Source organism: Theropithecus gelada, chromosome 2 (genome assembly GCF_003255815.1).
Source record: "Theropithecus gelada isolate Dixy chromosome 2, Tgel_1.0, whole genome shotgun sequence".
NCBI classification, from domain to species: domain Eukaryota; kingdom Metazoa; phylum Chordata; class Mammalia; order Primates; family Cercopithecidae; genus Theropithecus; species Theropithecus gelada.
Genome location: NC_037669.1, coordinates 191,572,359 through 191,591,214, shown reverse-complemented (window position 1 = coordinate 191,591,214; position 18,856 = coordinate 191,572,359). Strand labels below are relative to the sequence as shown.

Below are 18,856 nucleotides of genomic sequence, written 5' to 3'. Positions count from 1 at the left end.
GGGCCAGTCGGAACTGGGGCTCAGTGCCAGTTTCAAGAGAGGCGGGCCCCTAGAGGAGGCTGCGCACAAGGGTGGGGTGTGGGGGATGGGGACGAGCCTCGCGGCCCAGGCCACCTTCCTGCCTGCGTGACAGACGCAGGAATCTGGCTCGGTGCCTCCTTTGGGTGTTACTCATGGTAAAACTGCAGTGTTCTTTGGAGGTCATAGGTCATGGGATGGAAGGACAAATCGAGGAATTTGGCGAAGAAGCCCTCACAGGCCGCAACTGGTCGGCTTGGTGAATATGTGGACTGTGACCGCCCACCCTCAGATTTCACAGTGAAATCCTGGAACTGCCATTTGCTCTCTTCTCCCTTCGCATCTCCTTCCTCTCTTTCCCTCGCCATCATACTTCTTCCCCTCCTTTTTATGGGGTGGAACATGTTATCTTGTAGAAAAACAGCTTCTACTGTCAGGAAAATTTAGTATTAAATGTCAAAAAGCAAAACGTGATTTATAGAAACGGCGAATTAAGGAATGCTTCTACCCACTGTGCAAGGATTATTTCAAAAAAGTTCACTGAAAGTATTCTTTAGTGAGTGCCAAAAACAGGTGGTGAGTGACTCCGTGCATTTGTTTTGACAAATGCCTGCTCAGTGTGGAGAGATGGAAATTGGGACCAGGAGGATGGAGCGGCGGGTGGCGGGTGGCGAGTGGCGAGTAGCACCAGGGAGGGTGCGCCGCCCTCCCGAGGCCCGGCCGGGAGTCTGGGACTGGCTCTCCGACGGTGGCTGTGGGGGCTGGATAGTCTGTGTTAAAGAAATCATGGATTGATGCTTGTGGAACCCCTCAGGGTGTGTCACGGTGTCTGGAAGGCCATGTGGCCACATTCTAACGTCACTGTTGGCTGGTCACGAACACAGAGTCCAGAGGATAGTGCAGACCCCTGCTTGCCCCCACCTCTCCTTTGGAGCTGCCTTGTGGTTTATTCCTCATCAGCCTGGAGGAGTGTCCGGGGCTCACCCCCTCTGCCTCTGCTCACTCCTCAATCCTCTCAATGTGTTTCTTTTCATCTTTCCCCTGAGTCTTGCTCTCCCTCCAGGGACATGGTTCCATCCTGCTGGTTTGCCATAGTTCCTCATGGTCATCCCGGAAGTTCATCTGGAAGGCCTGGGTGTTTGAAGGTCCACGAGGTGTTATACCTACAAGACAGACAAGCTCTGTATTGCTATGCTAACATGGTCTTCGTCCCTGTATCCGCTTGCCAAAGACCCTCTTGCCATTGGAGGTGAGGAAGACACGAGCAGGGTGAGGGGAAGGAGAACTGGTCTGGCCATACTGGGCACAGAGAGGGCACTGGATCCTTTACCCGGGTCTTCTTTCTTCCAGCCATGACAGCCTTGTCTTCCTGGAGACCGATGCTTGATTGTTGCTCTGTGAGGAGCACCTGGGTCAAAAGCAAACTGAGATTTTAAAAGAGAGAAGGGGTTTATTGTAGCCATTTATCCTCTCTTCATTACAGGCAAGAAAAAACCTGGTGAACCACAAGTGTGCTAGATGGAGAAGGATGAGAATAAATGTGAAGAGAATAAATCAGCAGGTGTGTGTGTGGTGGTGTATTAGACCATGTTTGTGTTGCTATAAAGAGATACCCAAGATTGTGTAATTTATTTTAAAAAGAGGTGTAATTGGCTCACGGTTCTGCAGGCCGTAGAGAAGGGTGGTGCCAGCATGTGCTTCTGGGGAGGGCCTTAGGAAGCTTCCGATCATGGCGGAAGGTGAAGGGGAAGCAGGCACATCACAGGGTGAGAGCAGGGGCAGGACAGAGTGGAAGCGGGTGGAGGTGCCACACACTTCTACAACCAGATCTGCCGTGAACCGCCTGTGCGAGAGCTAACTTACCTCCAAGGGGAAGGTGCTAAGCTATTCATGAAGGATCCACCCCCACGATTCCGTACTTCCCACCAGGCCCCACTTCCAGCATTGTGGATCACATTTCAATGTGAGATTTGGAGGGGACACACATATCATCCTCTCTGCCTCTTCCCACTCCCACGTGAGGCAAATACCTGTGGTTCCTTCAGTCATGCCTCGAATTAAATGGTTTCTGGACCGCTTGCCTCCTTGGGATGCTCTAGAACAGGTGTGTCCAGTCTTTTGGCTTCCTGGGGCCACACTGGAAGAAGACGAATTGGGCCGGGTGCCGCAGCTTACGCCTGTAATCCCAGCACTTTGGGAGGCCGAGGCGGGCCAATCACTTGCAGGAGTTCAAGACCAGCCTGGCCAATACGGTGAAACCCCCCCTCTACTAAAAATACAAAATTAGCTGGATGTGGTGGCACATGCCTGTAATCCCAGCTACTCAGGAGGCTGAGGCAGGAGAATCGCTTGAACCCAGGAGGCAGAGATTGTGGTGAGCCGAAATCATGCCACTGCACTCCAGCCTGAGTGACAGCGTGAGACTCCGTCTCAAAAAAAAAAAAAAAATTATCATCTTGGGCCACACATAAAATACACTAACACTAATGATAGCTGAACTAAAAAAAAAATTGCAAAAAACTCATATGTTGGGCCACATTCAAAGCCAGACTAGGCCTGGGTTGGACAAGCTTGCTCCAGAATTTGCCCATTGTCCTCCTGCAGTGTGACTCAAGAACCAAACCCAAGCAGTACCCTGGGGCCATCTGACAGGGATTGAGTAGAATGGGGTCATCTGTCACCTTCTTTCTCAGAGTGCCTAGGGGCCACCTACAGTGGAATCACTTGGGAGTGGTATTTCTTTTTTTTTTTTTAAGACATAATTTAGCTCTTATCCTCAGGCTGGAGTGCAATGGCACGATCTTGGCTCACCGCAACCTCCGCCTCCCAGGTTCAAGCGATTCTCCTGCCTCAGCCTCCCGGGTAGCTGGGATTACGGGTACCTGCCATCACACCCAGCTAATTTTGTATTTTTAGTAGAGACGGTGGGGGGGGGGGGTCTCTCCATGTTGATAAGGCTGGTCTCGAACTGCTGACCTCAGGTGATCCGCCCACCTCGGCCTCTCAGAGTGCTGGGATTACAGGCATGAGCCCCTGCGCCTGGCCGGGAGTGGTTTTTAAATGAAGATTCCTGTGCCTCACTGCCGAACCTGACTCTGTGCTCAGGACCCTGGAATCTGTGTTTTAGTAAAAGTCTCTCCAGCAAGAGCCCACATGCGCATGCAGCAGAGCCGGAGACCCCAGGCCCACAGCTGCCCTCCTGGTAGTGTGGGTGAAGCTGGCAGGCTTGCTGGAGACACGCTGCCCTGGTGACACGTGACGTTTCATCACCCCCTGTCCGGTGGGTCAGTGTCTTTGCGTTACATTTGCTCCTACCCTGCCCTGGTCCTGTCAAGGTTTTGGACAACTGGAATAGAGCCCATCTCTGCTGACACAGTGGCAATCTTGAGGGAGTCCCAGACGTTCATTGCAGGTTGGTTACCTAGAAACTAGTGACTGTCCAGTAAGCGCAACGTGGAGATGAGGGTGAGGAGGTAGCAGGTCAGCGTAATGATTGGACGTCGTGCCGTGAGGACAGTGTGGGGAGGAGGAGCTGTCGCTTTTGAACTGTCAGTAAAGTAGGTTGTGAGAATGGATATTGGACATGGTTTTAGAAATTAGCTGGGCAGGCTGCTTTTCCCCTCTTCAGCTGTTTGTGGTACTGCCTGGCCAAATTAAATTATTAGTACATCCAGGACATCCTGCAAAAGTGATAATTGACACGTGAGGGAGGGGCCCGGCCTGCGCTTCTGTCTTTTTCTTTCCTCATAAAAGCTGCACATCCATGATGACTGTTACCTTTCCCATTTAAAGCTAATCAAATTCAGAGCGTTTCCCACTTACCCTTGGAGACCTTTGTTTTCAAAGGGACCTCAAGTCACTGGTGGGGGCAACAGGCAGCTGCTGAGAACCACAGTGTTTCCAAGACCCATTCGTGACCAAGCAAAGAGAGATCAATAGACCTGTGGCTCTGCCCGTCTATCACTCAATTATCTGTCTGTCGCTCCAGGAAAACCTCATTTAAGGAAACACCTTTGATATCATTTCAGACATAAAATTTAGATTCGGGCACAGCTATTCTGAAGTAGTACTACAGGCGTTATTAAGAAATAATTTTTAGGCAGATAGTTAGGGTAAAGGTTCTCGGTGGAAATTTTCTTATAATAAGAAACAACCCCCGAACCATCTCTTTTCTAACAGAAAAGGCGGCTTGAAGGGCCGGGCCAGCAAGCTCTGATATTCAAATACCACCCATTAGAAACTGGGTTCACTCAACAGGGCGATTCTCACCTCCTTCTCCTTGTCACCGGGTGTACCAAGTGTCATGGCCACCTCCAGGTAACACCTTGTGTTCAGAACATCGGGGAGCCCCATGTTTGCATATTAAAAGGCCTAAACTAAGGTGGGAGGGCCAGGTTTTTCTGTGTGCTCTGTAAATAACAGCCTGGATGCAGATCAGGCCCCACCTCCTCCAGCGTCCCACGTAACCCACGACTTTTCCACCGCACTTCCTTTCTGTTTGTTCCAAGCCCCCTCCCTTGTCTCTGTACGGGGATCTGTTCTCTTCTTTCTTCCTTCTTTCTTGCCTATTAAACTTTCTGCTCCTTAAAAGCACTCCACGTGTGTCCATGTCGTTAATCCTGTCGGCACAAGACCAAGAACCCTGGTGTTCCTCCGGTCATCAAAGTCGTATCAGTGGCTGGGCGCAGTGACTCACGCCTGTAATCCCAGCACTTTGGAAGGCCAAGGCAGGCAGATCATGAGGTCAGGAGATCGAGACCATCCTGGCTAACACGGTGAAACCCTGTCTCTACTAAAAATACAGAAAATTAGCCAGGTGTGGTGGTGGGTGCCTGTAGTCCCAGCTACTTGGGAGGCTGAGACAGGAGAATGGCGTGAACCTGGGAGGCGGAGCTTGCAGTGAGCCGAGATCACGCTACTGCACTCCAGCCTGGGAGACAGCAAGACTCCGTCTCAAAAAAAAAAAAAAAAAAAAANGGCTGAGACAGGAGAATGGCGTGAACCTGGGAGGCGGAGCTTGCAGTGAGCCGAGATCACGCTACTGCACTCCAGCCTGGGAGACAGCAAGACTCCGTCTAAAAAAAAAAAAAAAAAAAAAAAAAGTCATATCAGTAGTTTGCAGGTTGGGTGTAAAATTGAGGCAACAGCTCCTACTGACAAAGTGAGATATTGTAGCCCGGCTCTGCGGGGCATTCTATCTAGCAGGTTAAAGGTGAGAAGGAGGCCTGTGCTCTGGAATACTTACAGTAAGTCCCATGTGGAAGAAATCTCTCTCTGAGTGAGGGCTGGGACGGAGATGGAGAAGCATATGACATGCCCAGAGGAGATGCTGGGGTGGGAAAGAACTGCTGAGTTCCCAAGTGCTGTGGGGCCACGGGGCAGCATTCTGTGTCTGGAACGGCTGTTCCATCATGCCGCCCCTCTGTCCCTTTCTGTGCTCGTTCCTACCTGCAGCAAGCATGTACAGAGCCTCCACTGCACGTGACGCACTCGACTGAGAGCTGGGTGTGCAGCAGTGAGTAAGACAGACAAGGGCCCGCCCTCATGGTGCCTTACAGGCCGGCTGGGAGCTGGGGAGAGATGGGCAGTAAGAGACTAAACACTGAAAAATATGACATATCTGCTGATAAGTGTTATGGAGGAAATGAATCTGGTCATGCAATAGGTAGGACTGATGTGTGTGTGTGTGTGTGTGTGTGTCGTGTGCAGGTGTGTGGTGGTGGTGGTGAGGGTGGTAGCTACTTTTTTGGTGAGGGGAAATCTCTGGAGGTGACATTTGAACTGATACCTGGACGGCTAGAAGGATTCAGGCAGAGAAGGTTCTGGGGGAGGGTTCTCTCAGCAGAGTAGCCAGTGCAGAGGCCCTGGGGTGTTCAGGTGTCTGGCATGGGTGTAGGAATGAGACTCCCAGTCCGTTAGCAGATTTTTCTTTCCTCCTGGAAACGTGCCTTCACATTCATGGTGCAGGTTAATTGGAAAGTAGTGTTTTATTTTGTTTTCCCAGAAAGTCATTTTTCCTCCAGCTCTTGTTGGAGTCGCTGACAAGCCTTGGGGAGATCAGTACGTAACGTAGCTCTGCCTGTCCATCACTCAATCATCTGTCTGTGGCTCCAGGAAAACTTCCTTTAAGGAAATACCTTTGATATCATTTCAGACGTGAAAATCAGGACACAGAATAGCTGTGCCCTAATTTAAATTCTATGGAGCCCATAGTAGGGTCTACTGTGTCCCCACCCACCAGCCGCAGAGCCTGTCATTTCGTTTGCTTGTCCTCCGAGTGTATGGATACCGGGCATCACAGGGCACCTGCCCTTGCTTCGAGAAGGCGTGAACAGCTCCTCCTTGGGAACGTACCAAGGAGGTGTCGGTCCTGAAAGACCTGCCCCGCTTCTTCAGGTCAGCCTTGGTGTCCTGCGGCTTGACAAGGCTTGAGAGTGGGAGAGGCCATTTCCAACTGGGAGGCAGTTGTCTTTACTTAGTGACTTTTCTGATACATTAAGACCTCTTCATTTCAGAATTGTGTTTGATCTACCTATAGGTTTGGATCGTTTTAGTGACTTTTTTTTTTCCTTTTGAGACAGAGTCTCGCTCTGTTGCCCAAGCTGGAGTGCAGTGGTGCGATCTTGGTTCACTGCAATCTCCGCCTCCCAGGTTCAAGCGATTCTCCTGCCTCAGCCCCCCTAGTAGCTGGGATTACAGGCATGTGCCACCACACCCAGCTAATTTTTGTATTTTTAGTAGAGACGTTGGCCAGGCTGGTCTCAAACTCCTGATTTCAGGTGATCCACCCGCTCGGGCCCCCAAAGTGCTGGGATTACAGGCGTGAGCCACTGCGCCTGGCCTGTTTTAGTGACTTTTGAAGCATGTTTTGCAAATAGGTACTCCATGCTAAGCATGAAGAGTGTGGGCCCTGGGCAGCCCCCAGCAGAGGTGGGATCCAGATGTGGGCTGAATGTGGCAGGAGGAAAGGCCTGGAAATACCTTCCAGTGGAGCATTGTGGTAGCTCTTTTTGAGACGGGGTCTCACTGTGTCACCCAGCAGGCTGGAGTGCAGTGGGGAGATCTTGGCTCATGGCAAACTCTACCTCCCGGGCTCAAGTGATCCTCCCACCTCAGCCTCCTGTGGTGCACTACCCACGCCTGGTTAATTTTTTGTATTTTTGGTAGAGATGGAGTTTCACCATATCTCCCAGGCTGATATGGAATTCCTGAGCTCAGGCCATCCACCTGCTTCAGCCTCCCAAAGTGCTGGGATTACAGGCGTGAGCCGCTGCACCTGCCTTCACCAGTTAGCTTTTATTAGTGCCTACAGTATCTTGGCACTGTGTAAATACGGAGTGTATTCTTTTCTCTAATCTAGGTGTTCTTGTGTGGAAAAAACTTCCCAACTGTTGGAACGGAGTACTGGCGGTGTCAGCTGTCCTTTACTGAGCTCCCGTTATGCTTCTCCTGAGAGCCCTGGGGGACAGTCACGTGACTCCCGCTGTGTGGAGGAGTTAGGGTGTTGAAGTACTTGGACCAGGGTTGCCAGGTGACTAGGTGGCATCTGAGCATCTGAACCCCAGACCGTGCTTTTCATAATGAGTTCATTCTTGAGTCTCAGGAGGCACCGACTCCTCATCTTCGGGGTGATTCCAGCCTAAATGTTGCGCCCACTGAGCTTGGATGATAACTACGCGGGAGGCGAGCTGGCCAGCCCACTGGTGGACATTTCTGCTGATGGCAGACCTTCTCGCGGAGTCCGGATGTTGTTGCGGAATCCTTCCTGCCTGTGCTCCAGGCAGCCGCTCAGGAAAAGTTGAAACCTGTTTGTGGTTCCTGCAGGAGGTGGATTCAGCAGTGGCAGGGGCACCAGGATTGCTGGACTTGGGTAGAGAGTGCCTCACCTTTGTGCCATCACCTTCCCTCCAGTAGCTGTGCTGGGGGATGGTCTCTGGATGAGCACGGGGAGGAGATGGGCAAACCCCTGGCCTCTGGCCGACCTGTGGCATTGCTGTCTGTGGCCAGAGGAGTGGCTGTTCTTTAAGCAGGCCTTGGGCTTTCCTGGAAACCTGGCATCTTTCCGTGCTTGGGGCCAGCCCTTGCCGCATGCCTTCTTGGCTCGGGAGTGTGGCTGCCACCTGACTCCCAGTGGGGCAGGCCAAGTGATAAAATGGATTTTCTCCACTAAATGCAGCTAAAGGCTTGGCCTGACTTTGTGTCCCCAGGGAGTGTTTACAGGAGCGGTGGCCTGGCTCTCAGGCATCTCAGTGCCAGCGGGCACAGGGCTGGGTGGCAAAGATGCCTGCTTCTGCCTGGCACCAGGCTCTGCCATGACTGGTGCTTCAGCCTCTCTGCATCACACGTGCTGAGTTTGCTGTGCATGCTGGGATGTGAGGCAACCACGACCGGTGCTTCGGCCTCTCTGCGTCACACGTGTTGAGTTTGCTGTGCATGCTGGAATGTGAGGCAACCACGACCGGTGCTTCGGCCTCTCTGCATCACACGTGTTGAGTTTGCTGTGCATGCTGGAATGTGAGGCAAGCTTCACCTCGTTCCCCTCCTCCCCACACTGTCCCTTTCGAAAGAGTTGAGCCTTTCCAAGGTCTTTTATATCACACAGCAGTTTCTCGGTGACATATTTTAGTTTGAACAATGAAGTACTGGTTGAGGACATGTTTACCTGAAAAGAAAGCTCAGTCATTACTGAATATAGATGCAGAATTAATTAAAAATAAAAGTAGGCAAAAAAATTTAACACAGATTTACTCATTATTTCTGGGGGAGGATATTTCTGGGGCGGGATATTCCTGAAGGTTGGTGAATGGCTACAAATGTATGATTATAGGCGGGTGAAGAACCCTACTATGAGAAATGTTGTTAGGTGATCAAAAACAACCCCCAACTGCCTTCATGATATGAACACGGGTTCTTGTGGGTTGGGTGACATTTCTGATGCCAACATTCTACATAAAATCACAGGGAACTGTATCGAACACACCCTAAACAGCTGGTGAGGAGGATGTGCTCTGGGTGACTCAGCTTGACTCTAGGCTTCATAAAGGCATTGCTGTTGATGCACACGAAGGGTCTGAAGAGAAATTATTTTGTGAGCTAGGTGTGGGAAAAATAGTATTTTATAATCAACAGGATTTTTAGTATGTGTATGTAAACAAATTAACAAAACCTACAAATTGTGATCAGACTTTTTTGTCTACATTCCTAAAAATCATATATTCCAGGTTGGCATTAAGCATTGTTTTGGTTCTTCTCATTGGCCGATTGCCTTCAGTATGGGAGTCATCTTATATTCCTGGATTCCCAGGTTGTATGTTCTTCCTGCAGCTCTCGAGATGGGGAACTTGAAAGGGAGGAGGGGAGGACGAAGGGGTGGCCTTTTCTCTCCCCTGCGCCTCTCATTTCCTCTCTTCACTCTTGCTTTGCTGCTCCCTGCCCCACTGCCAGGCATCAGCCCCTGGTCTGAGCAAAGGGCCCCGGAGTATGGCAGATGCCAGCCCGTCCTTGGGAAGGTTAGTTTGCAAACCTGTTGTAGTCTGTGGGAGGCCTGGGTATTTTGATTCACACTTGCTGTGTCTGTGGTTTGCCTCTTGCTGCATAAAGTCTATTCCATGAAACATACTCATGTATCTTTAAGCAGATTTATTATATGAAATATTCATGGGTGCAGGCTTGGCAGCCCAGCGTTTGGAACAATGTGCTGAGTACAGTTTGTCCTCGTAAGTCTATTAATGCTGATGGGATGCAGTTGTCTCCTGTGAAGCTTTGGGGTGAGATAGGGCCACTAGAGAGTGAGCTGGCTGAGGACAGCTCTTCATCTCCCTTAGTTTGGCTGCAGCAGCCCTGCTCTGCATGTCTGCCTGTGCAGACCCGTTCTTTCTCTTCCTGCTTAGTGAATACAGAGGCCTTCTGTTCTGCGAGAACCCTCTTGTCAGCTTCCAGGTCCTGTGTAATTCCAACGAATAGGGATGATTTGGAGGTATAACGAGGCTCAGAGGGAAAAGCTGGCTTAGGAGAGAAAACTGATCTGTGGGGAGAGGGCATTTAGGGGACTGGGAGGAGGCTCCATACTAACACTTAGGAATAAGCACAGTGTGGCAAGCCCCGGGCTGAGTGTGTGTTCCAGATAGCCCTGGCAGACACCACAGGAACTACGTGTTGTCAGTCCTGTATTACCCATGAAGAAACTGGGGCTCAGAGAGGTTTAGTTACTTGCCCAAAGTGCAGTTCACTTAGTTTAGCAAACCTGTATGGATGTACGGATGGCCTGTCATGTGGCCAGTGGCTGGATACAGGGCACAGAGCAGTCATGGCCTCTGGCTAGAAGGAGTGCCCCATGCAGCAGATAGAGAGAAACAGAGTCCTGTAAAGTGAGCCAGACAGGGTAAGTGGAGCCCCATGCAATATGGGGTGTTAGGAAGGGCATGGTGAATTGTGGAAGGCTGTGGGAAGGCTGGAGGGGAGGGTTGGAAAACCGGATAGGATCTTACCAGGCACATGGGGGCTGGGAGAGGTAATTACAGACCCTGAGCCAAGAAGGCAAGTGGGAAGAGCAAGTACAGGCGTACAAGGATGTAGGTCTTACAGGTGTGGCCAGTAGATGGGAGATTGCCTGGTTCAGTGCTGCCCAGTCACAAGAGGCAGGGAGGGCAGGAGATGTAGCCAGAGCCACTACTGCAGGGGCTTATAAGCCTTGCTAGAGGATTTGGACTGTAACTAAGGGAGCAAAGAGTCATTGGAGGTCTTGAGGCCAAGGAGAGAGAAAAATGAATTTTTCTCTTTGGAAAAGAATTCTGGAGGTGTAACAGAAGCTGGAATGGGGAGTGGGGAAGGCAGGAGGTAGGGAAACCTGTCAGAGAGGTCGCAGGGGCGGGGTGACAGAAAGTGGAGGGGGTGTGGGAATGAGAAACATAATTTGAGATTTCTGTTGGGAAATAGCAGGAATTGGTCTGGATTAAAAAAGTATTAAAAAACAAACAAACAAAAAACAAAAACCAGCAGCCAGAAAAAGGATAAAGGAAACCAGTACATTAGAAGAGAAACGTGAAGATATTTTAAAGTGTTACATAAAACAAGTTTTACAGAATGATTAGGACCAATGTGGTATAAAAGTTTTTTTAAGTTTAGGCCGGAGGTGAAGCAAGATGGCCAAATAGAAGCTGCCACCAATCACCCTCCTCACATTCATCTGGGAGATAATCAGGGAAAAGAACAAGAGTCTCTGCTTGGTAATTCAGAGAATTCTTCCAGATGTGATCTAAGACCATCAAGGTGGTACGTCTACGAATCTGCAAGGACCACAGCATTGCTGGGCTTGGGATGCCCCCTAATGCAGATACAGCTGCAGTGACCAAAAACTTACATCACAACACCCAAGTCCTTTGAATACCTGGAAAGCCTTCCCAAGAAGGATGAGTACAAACAAACCCAGACTGCAAAGACTACAATAAATACCTAACTCTTCAATGGCCAGATAAATACCTGACTCTTCACTGGCCAGACACCTACAAACATCCACTAGCATCAAGACTGACCAGGAAAATAGGACCTCACCAAATGAACTAAATAAGGTACCAGGGGCCAGTCTTGGAGAAACAGAGATATGTGATCTTTCAGACAGAGAATTCAAAATAGCTGTTTTGAGGAAACTCAAAGAAATTCAAGATAGCACAGAGAAGGAATTCAGAATCCTATCAGGATAACAAACAAATTGAACTAATTAAAAACAGTCAAGCAAAAATTCTGGAGCTGAAAAATGCAATTGACATACTGAAGAATGCATCAGAATCTCCTAATAGTAGAATTAATCAAGTAGAAGAATGATATAGTAAGTTTTAAGAGGCTATTTGAAAATACAAAGTGAGAGCTGGAAGGATGGCTTGAGCCTGGGAGGCAGAGGTTGCAATGAGGCAAGATTGCACCACTGCACTCCAGCCTGGATGACAGAGCCAGATCCTGTCTCAAAAAAAGAAAGCAAGAAAAGCAAGCAAGCAAGCAAGAACAGTCAGAGGAGACAAAAGAAAGAGTAAAAAAGAATGAAGCATGCTTATGAGATCTGGAAAATAGCTTCATTGGGGCAAATCTAAGAGTTACTGGCTTTAAAGAGGAGGTAGAGAGAGAGACAGCCGTAGAAAGTTTACTTAAAGGGATAATAACAGAGAACTTCCCAAACCTAGAGAAAGATATAAATATTCAAGTACAGGAAAGTTATAGAACACCAAGCAGATTTAACCCAAAGACGTCTACCTCAAGACATTTAATATCAAACTCTCAAAAGTCAAGAATAAAGAAAGGATCCTAAAAGTAGCAAGATAAACAACATAAAATAGACCTCCAGTACATCTGGCAGCAGACTTTTTGGTGAAAACCTTACAGGCCAGGAGAGAGTGGCATGACATACTTAAAGCGTTGAAGGGAAAAAACTTAAATAGCATATATGGCAAAAATATCCTTCAGGCTGGGTGTGGTGGCTCATGCCTGTAATCCCAGCACTTTGGGAGGCCGAGGCGGGCGGATCACATGAGGTCAGGAGTTCGAGACCAGCCTGGCCAAGACGGTGAAACCCCGTCTTTACTAAAAACACAAAAATTAGCCAGGCATGGTTGCAGGCACCTGTAATCCCAGCTGCTCAGGAGGCTGAGGCAGGAGAATGGTGTGAACCTGGGAGGCGGAGCTTGCAGTGAGCCGAGATCATGCCACTGCGTTCTAGCCTGGGTGACAGAGCAAGACTCCATCTCAAAAAAAAAAAAAAAAAAAATCAGACAAGAAGGAGAAATAAAGAGGTACCCAGACAAACAAAAGCTGTTGGATTTCATCAATACCAGACCTATCATACAAGAAATACTAAAGGGATTTCTTCAGTCTGAAATAAAAGGATGTTAATGAGCAATAAGAAATCATCTGCAGGTGAAAAGTTCACTGGTAATAGTACGTGCAGAGAAAAACAAAGACTGTTAAATCGCAATGTGTGTACTTCTCATATCTTAAGTACAAAGATGAAAAGACAAATCAAAAATAATAACTTTTCAAGGCATAGACAGTACAGCAAGATGTAAATAGAAACAACAGAAAGTGAAAAAGTGGGGAGATGAAGTTAAAGTATAGAGTCTTTTTAGTTTTCTTTTTGCTTGTTTTTTAGTATGTTTGTTTATATCATCAGTGTTAATTTGTCATCAGTTTAAAATGATGTGTTATAAAATATTATTTGCAAATCTCATGGCAACCTCAAGTCTAAAAACATACAATGGATATGAAAAAGTAAAAAGCATGAAAATAAAACATAACACCAGAGAAAAACACCTTTACTAAAAGGAAGACAGGAAGGAAGGAAAGAAGGAAGAGAAGACCAGAAAACAAATAACAAAATGGCGGGAGTGAGTCCTTACTTAATCAATAATAACATTGAATGTAAATGGACTAAACCTTCAATCAAAAGAAAGAGAGAGAATGAATAGATTTGTTTTAAGACCCAAGGATCTATTGCCTACAAGAAACACACTTCATTTATAAAAACACATATAGACTGAAAATAAAGGGATGGCGAAAGATATTCCATGCCAATGGAAACCAAAAAGGAGCAGAAGTAGCTATGTTTATATCAGATAAATCGATTTCAAGAAAAAAATTTAAAAAGAGACAAAGAAGGTTATTGTATAATGATAAGGGGTCAATTCAGCAAAAGGATAGAGCAGTTATATATGCATCCAACACTGGTGCACTCAGATGTGTAAAGCAAATATTATCAGAGTGAGAGATGGAGATAGACGCCAGTACAATGATAGCTGGAGACCTCAACACCCCACTTTCAGCATTGGACAGATCATCCAGACAGAAAATCAACAAAGAAACATCAGACTTGATCTGTACCATAGACGAAATGGACCTGATAGATACAGAACATTTCATTCCGTAGTTACAGAATACACATTCTTCTGCTCAGCACATGAATCATTCTCAAGGATAGACCATATGCTAGGTTGCAAAACAAGTCTTAAAACATTCCAAGAAACTGAAATAATATCAAGTGTCTTCTCTGACTACAACGGAATAAAACTAGAAATTAATAACAAGAGGAATTTTGGAAACTGTACAAACACATGGAAACTGAACAATATGCCTCTGAATGACCAGTGGGTCAATGAAGAGATTAAGAAAGAAATTGAAAAATTTCTTGAAACAAATGATAATAGAAACACAACATGACAAAACCTATGAAATACAACAAAACAGTACTAAGAGAAGTTTATGGCTATAAATGCCTACATCGAAAAAGAAGAAAAAGTTCAAATAAACCACCTAATGATGCGTCTTAGAACTAGAAAAGCAACAGCAAACCAAACCCAAAGTTAGTAGAAGAAAATAAATAATAAAAATTAGAGCAGAAATACATGAAATTGAGACAAAGCAATACAAAAGATCAATGAAATGAAAAGTTGTTTTTTTGGTATTTTGAAAAGATAAACAAAATTGGCAAACTTGTAGTCAGACTAAGAACGAAAAGAGAGAAGGCCCAAATAAATAAAATCAGAGATGAAAACGGAGATACTATAATCGATGCTGCAGAAATTCAAAGGATCGTTAGTGGCTACTGTGAACAACTATATACTGATAAATTGGAAAAACCTAGAAGAAATGGATAAGTTTCTAGACATATACAACCTACTAAGATAGAATCATGAAGAAATCCAAAACCCAAGTAGACCAATAACAAATAACGAGATCAAAGCCATAATAAAAAGTCTCCCAGCAAAGAAAAGTCAAGGATGCAATGGCTTCACTGCTAAGTTCTACCACTTAAAGAAGATGTAATACCAACCCTACTCAAACTATTCTGAAAAATAGAGGAGGAGGGGATACTTCCAAACTCATTTTATGAGGCCAGAATTACCCTGATACCAAAAACCAGACAGACACATCAGTAAAAGAAAACTACAGGCTAGTATCCCTGATGAACACATGTAAAAATTCTCAACAAAATGCTAACAAACCAAAGTCAGCAGTACATTTAAAAAAAATTATTTATCATGACCAAGTGGAATTTATCCCAGGGATACAAAAATGGTTCAACATACAGAAACCAATCAGTGTGATAGATCATAGCAACTAAATGAAGGGAAAACACCATATGATCATTTCAGTTGATGCTGAAAAAGCATTCGATAAAATTCAACATCCCTTAATGATAAAAATCCTCAAAAAACTGAGTATAGAGGGAACATACCTCAATATAATAAAAGCCATATGCAATAGACCCACAGCGAATATCCTACTGAATGGGGAAAAACTGAAAGCCGTTCCTGTAAGATCTGAAATAACAAGGATGCCCACTGTGTTGAATAGTGACATAGTACTGGAAATCCTAGCTAGAGCAGTCAGACAAGAGAACAACATAAATGATAGCCAAATGGGAAAGGAAGAAGTCAAATTGTCCTTGTTTGCAGATGATATGACCTTATATTTGGAAAAAACTAAAGACTCCACCAAAAAAACTATTAGAACTAATCAATACATTTAGTAAAGTTGCGGGATAGAAATTCAACATACAAAAATCATTAGCATTTCTTTTTTTTTTTTTTTCTCATTCATGAGATATTTATTAAAATAACACATTTAGGGAAAAAAAATCAATGCAATGTATACATCATTACTGAAAACTGTATGCCATCACACAAAAAAGGATTTTATTTTGGGAAATTGTTTTCTAATTTATGGCAAGTTTTACTTTCAGAAATAAAACCACAACAACACAATCTAATTCAATCTTAAAGGCTGGCATGCTGAGCAAGGAATGTTCTTATTCTTTCTAGGAGCTCCTTCTTTACACTGTCAGGTACCAGGGCTCTGCCTTTTGGAGTGATTTCAGCCACCAAGTCATCAACAGTAACGTGTTCTAGTCCTTTTTCTTTAATTACCTCTTTACAGTGTGCCTTCAACTGATCCTTCCAGCCACATTCAATTAATTTAGCTCTCAGCAACTCTTTGAGGCGTTCTCTTTCTCCAGTTTCCATCAACTTTTGGTTAATCCCTGCTCTCATCTGCGCATCTTTGTTCATCTTGCTAACCACACTCTTCGGCTGCCTGGACTTAGACCCTCAGTCATCATTAGCATTTCTATATGCCAACAGCGAACAATCTGAGAAAGAAATCAAGGAAGTAATTCCATTTATAATTGCTACAAGTAAAATAAAATACCTAGGAATGAACCAAACAAGTGAAAGCTCTCTAGGATGAAAACAATAAAACACTGATGGAAGAAACTGAAGAGGACACCAAGAAATGGAAAGATATGCCATATTCATGGATTGGAAGAACCGATATTATTAAACTGTCCATACTACCCAAAGCAATCTACAGATTCAATGCAATCCCAATCAAAATACCAATGACATTCTTCACAGAAATAGGAAAAAAATCCTGAAATTTATATGGAACCACAAAAGACCCAGAATAGCCAAAGCTATCTTGAGCAGAAAGAACAAAACTGGTGGAATTATATTACATGACTTCAAATTGTACTACAGAGTTATAGTAACCAAAACAGCATGGTTCTGGCATAAAAACAGACATGTAGACCAATGCAACAGGATAGAGAACCTAGGAACAAATCCGTACACCTACACTGAATTCATATTTCACAACGATTCCAAGAACATACACTGGGGAAAAGACAATCTCTTTAATAAATGGAGCTGGGAAAACTGGATAACCTCATGCAGAGGAATGCATCTAGACCTCTCTCTCTTGCCGTATAAAAAAATCAAATCAAAGTGGATTAAAGACTTAAATCTAAGACCTCAAATTATGAAACTACCAAAAGAAAACATTGGCGGAAACTCTCCAGGACATCGGACTTGGCAAAGATTTCTTGCGTAATACACCACAGGCATAGGCAGCCAAAGTAAAAATGGACAAATGGGATCACATTCCAGTTGAGAAGCTTCTGCACAGTGAAGGAAACAACCAGCAAAGTGAAGAGGGAGCCCAGAGAATGGGAGAAAATACTTGCAAACTGTCTATCTGACAAGGGATTAATAACCAGAATATATAAGGGGCTCAGCATCACTGATCATCAGAAAAATGCAAATCAAACCTACCATGAGATATGATCTCACTCTAGATAAAGTGGTTTTTATCCAAAAGACAGGCAATAAAAAAATGCTGGGTGAGGATGTAGAGAAAAGGGAATCTTCATATACTGTTGGTGGGAGTATAAGTTAGTACAATCACTGTGGAGAATAGATTGGCGATTCCTCAAAAAACTGAAAATGGAGCTACCATATGATCCAGGAATCCCACTGCTAGATCTATACCCAAAAGGAAGGAAGGAAGTATATTGAAGAGATATCTGCACCCCCATGTTTATTGCATCTCTGTTCACAATAGCTGGGATTTGGGAGCAGCCTAAGGTTCCATCAGCCGATGAATGGAAAAAGAAAACAGTACGTATACACAGTGGAGTACTATTCAGCCATAAATAAGAATGAGATCCTGTCATTTGCAACAACAGTGATGGAACCAGAGGCCATTTTGTTAAGTGACATAAGCCAGGCACAGAAAGACAAACTTGGTGTATTCTTACTTGTGGGAGGTAAAAATTAAAACAGTTAAACTCATGGAGCTAAGAGATTCGAATGATGGTTATCAGAGGCTGAGAAGAGTAGTGGAGTGAGTTGAGGGAGGAGGAGATGCTTAATGGATACAAAAACTATTTGAAAAGAATGAGTAAGAAGGCCGGGCGCGGTGGCTCAAGCCTGTAATCCCAGCACTTTGGGAGGCCGAGACGGGCGGATCACGAGGTCAGGAGATCGAGACCATCCTGGCTAACACGGTGAAACCCCATCTCTACTAAAAAATACAAAAAACTAGCCGGGCGAGGTGGCGGGCGCCTGTAGTCCCAGCTACTCGGGAGGCTGAGGCAGGAGAATGGCGTAAACCCAGGAGGCGAAGCTTGCAGTGAGCTGAGATCCGGCCACTGCACTCCAGCCTGGGCGACAGAGCGAGACTCTGTCTCAAAAAAAAAAAAAAAAAAAAGAATGAGTAAGATCTAGTATTTGCTAGCACAATAGGATGACTACAGTAAAAAATAGTTTATACATTTTCAAATAACTAAAAGAATTGGATTGTTTATAACACAAAGGATAAATGCTTGAGGTGATGGATACCTCACTTACCTTGATGTGATTATTATGCGTTGTATGCTTGTATGAAAATATCTCACATACTCCATAAATATATACACATACTCTGTATCCACAAAATTTAAAAATAAAAAAATAGTAACAAAGTTTTTCTAAGTTTAATAGTGTTTTAGAAATTAAAAGAGACCCAGGAATAAAAGGAAAGGTGAACTAAGAGAGATATAGGTTAAAAAGAAATATAAGAGAAATAAGCTATATATAAGAGATACAGGCCAGGTGCCATGGCTCATGTCTGTTATCCCAGCACTTTGGGAGGCTGAGGTGGGTGGATCATCTGAGGTCAGGAGTTCAAGACCAGCCTGGTCAACATGGTGAAACCCCATCTCTACTAAAAGCACAAAAATTAGCCAGTCGTGGTGGTGGGCGCCTGTAATCCCAGCTACTTGGGAGGCTGAGGCAGGAGAATCACTTGAACCTGGGAAGCAGAGGTTGCAGTGAGCCGAGATTGCGCCACTGCACTCCAGCCTGTGCAACAAGAGCGAAACTCTGTCTCCAAAAAAAAAAAAAAAAAAAAAAAAAGATACATATATAAGACACAAGGGAAATAGGCGGGGCATGGTGGCTCACGCCTGTAATCCCAGCCCTTTGGGAGACCGAGGCGGGTGCATCGTGAGATCAGGAGATCGAGACCATCCTGGCTAACA

General features: G+C 45.4%; 1 protein-coding gene and 1 pseudogene across 3 annotated transcripts in view; one reads left to right on the top strand and one right to left on the bottom strand.

Moving 5' to 3' along the window:
• Window positions 1-18,856, top strand: part of XXYLT1 (xyloside xylosyltransferase 1) — a 202,469-nt gene that overhangs the window by 25,707 nt on the left and 157,906 nt on the right. The gene's annotated exons all lie outside the window — the stretch shown is intronic.
• Window positions 15,592-16,105, bottom strand: LOC112619534 (annotated as a pseudogene). Its single transcript, XR_003118245.1, has one exon. The product of XR_003118245.1 is annotated as a transcription and mRNA export factor ENY2 pseudogene (transcript).